This window comes from Ptiloglossa arizonensis, chromosome 10, assembly GCF_051014685.1.
Source record: "Ptiloglossa arizonensis isolate GNS036 chromosome 10, iyPtiAriz1_principal, whole genome shotgun sequence".
Lineage (NCBI taxonomy): Eukaryota > Metazoa > Arthropoda > Insecta > Hymenoptera > Colletidae > Ptiloglossa > Ptiloglossa arizonensis.
The window spans coordinates 16,878,730-16,881,691 of NC_135057.1; positions in this window are offsets into that span (position 1 = coordinate 16,878,730).

Consider the following 2,962-nt stretch of genomic DNA (forward strand, 5'->3'; position numbering starts at 1 on the left):
TCAAAGACCCCGCAGGTAGAGCTCCCCTCGAGCAAAGAGAACTCGGTCTACGAGGAATTTAAAAAACGGCGGGCTGGAGGGCCGAGAAAACGAACGAAAGGAGGAGGAGGAGGAGGAGAAGAAGGGAGAGAGGTTTCGGCGCACCGAGCGCTCCTCCGAGATATCGTATTAACGAGGCCCGCTGATGGGCCCAACCTAGATTCACCGGTGTCTAATTACATCGTGGACCGAGGGAAACTCGTTTCTCGCGTGCCGAAGCGGATCGCGTCGAAATTATGGATCCGCTGCGGGGCCGCGGTTGACTGACGCGCGACCGGCTGCGGGTTAAGCGAGTCAACGAGCAAACGAGTCCGAATTACGTGGGCGTGTCGATGCCAGGAAAATGATCCGCCCGAGCCGTTATCGAGGAATCTTCTCCGCGGAGGATTATGCAAATGCGGTGCGCGCTCCCGTCCGCTTTCGCCGAATGGATTCGCGGGGACGAGCGTCTTTCGATTTTCGAAACGAGCTCGAAATCGAGCCGGGGAATCTTCCGATCGGTCGGTTTCTTCTCGCAACTTCCGTGTCCGAAACGGAGACGGAGACGAAGGAGTCGGCACGGTGGCGGGGCGAAACGACTTTGAACGGTCGGTCGATTCGGCGCGGAGCTGGCCCGCTCCGGGCATCCTCGGGAACTCGTTGAAACGAAGGGCCCCCGTCGGTCGGTGGATCGCTCCTCGTCGTTCGCGATAACGCGCGATAATGGAATCTCGTTCGATCGTTCTCGCGCGACGTCCAACTCGTTTCGCGGAGATCCGGAGGACAATGAGCGAAATTGCGGCAACGTACCGGCTGGATATCGGCTGGGCATCGGCTGGATATCGGCTGGATATCGGCTGAGTTATTGGTGTATCGGCTATATCGAGAAAATTGGCGGTGGTCATCATCGCCATTACGAATTCTTTATTTGGATGTTGCGGCGGGTGAATTACAGGGCGGCGCGGGCTACCTTGCTTACTGCTTCATATATGGACCCGTCGATGCCAGCGACGGCTACGAACCGCCTCTTCGTTCGAACCAGAGAGGATTCCCAGGGAGACGCGAGCCCGGACGGAGGATCGAGGTTCGAGCGTCCGATTCGAACGCGGATCGCGGCGCGACTGGTGTCCCCGTGGACCCGTCGTCGCCTTTGGATACTCGATCGACCAGCCGATATTTATAAACGGTGACGCAACCACGGCCGACGATTCAACAACGCGTAAATTACGCCCGCTTTCTAGAAAGCCACCGACGACTTCGTAGAAAGCGGTAAGCTCGGATTTTCCGTTTCGTCGAACCCCGCGAAAACTTCTCCCGTGAAATTCGAAATACCCGTCGAAATTCGGAAAAATGAACGCCACCCGAGAACCGAATACGATATCTTCCGTTTACGGTCGTCGCGCAACCGGCGACGAATCGAATCGATTTCTCGTAAACGAGGATCGATCTTTCGAAAGGTGCGCGAGGACGGGACTCGATCGGTATTCGCGCGCCGATTTTTCTCTTTTCTCGCGCAATCGCGTCGCGATGGAGCGTCTTATCGGGTGCGTCTCGAGTGGCTTCGCTGGGCACGGGACGGACCGTAAAACGTGTAATCAGCGTGCATGCTCGCCGCGCGTAATCGCGCTTCTAATAGACATTCTAGATTCAGCGGCGATTAATCGATCAACGCGGCGGTAACGACGCGTGTTTTATATCGAGATAATGGACGACAGGCTAACGACGGGCTCATTAACGAGACTCGATATAAAATGGTTCCGTTTAACGTCGGATATTCCGCCAACAGGAAGTAGGTCGGTAACACGGCCGGGGTATCTTCTCGCGTATCTCTTGTCGCGGGATAACGGTCGCCAATGCCCGATTAGCTTCTCTATTTACGAGGTCCGTGGCGGTGAACGGCGCTATTAAAAACTGGATCGTTTGTTCCCGTCGGTGTCGACGATCGCGCGTCACGCTCGATAACGCGGCCGTCGCGATTATTTCGCCAACGCTCGAGAAAAGAAAAACGATCGTCCCCGCGACTCTCGTTGATTGTTGTTGTTGCTTTCCGCGGACTCGAACCCGGCATAGACGAGTCCCAGACTTCGCGCGAACGGATTCGCCCGGGAAAGGCGAAATGACTTCATCTCGATAAATTATGGCTCCGGGTAAACCTCGCGAGCCGCTTCAAAAAGGTTCTCGGAAGGGCCGCGCGTATCGCGCTATTTTTGGAGAATAATTCTCTCGAACGGCCGCGCGCTGCCGCGGCCCTTTCGGAGCCCCGAATCGCTCCTCGAGCCCACGGACCAGATATCGCGTAAATAACGTTTCGTCTGTGGAAAAAATTTCCTTCGGAAATTAAATCGCACGGCTCGCGTCGAACGACTTACCTGTCCGTCTAAATCTTCCCAGCGTCGATTTAGGAGAGGATCGGTGAAACGAGAGAATGGCAATTATTCCGCGCGTTTATTTTAAATGTCTCCATTTATTTAGACTCGCTATACACAGTACTAAGTCCGTTCACACACACGTACTCTCGGTTTCCCTTTCGCGCGTCTATCACCTCGTAAACCACTAAGCGCGTACGCGATACGGATTTACATCTTATACGCGGTCGTAAAGCTCGCTAATTAAACCGATGATCAGGTATATTGCAGTGTCCCATCTATCGTTTAATAATTCTTCTCAATTTTATTCTAATCGCGTCCGACGACTCTATCTCTCGTTTATACGTAATATTATCGGGCGAAACGACGTATATACAGCTTATGTACAGGATCGAGCCTCCAGTCGAGAGGATTCTTTATAATTTATAATACGCTGTAATATTTACTTAATAACTTATCATCGTCGATGCTCTCTTCCCGGATCATTTGGCTTTCTTCACCATCTTCCTCGCATTTTCCGCAATAAATACAATATAATACAGGTTGTCCGCGAACGATCGCGGCGGTTCGCAGCGATT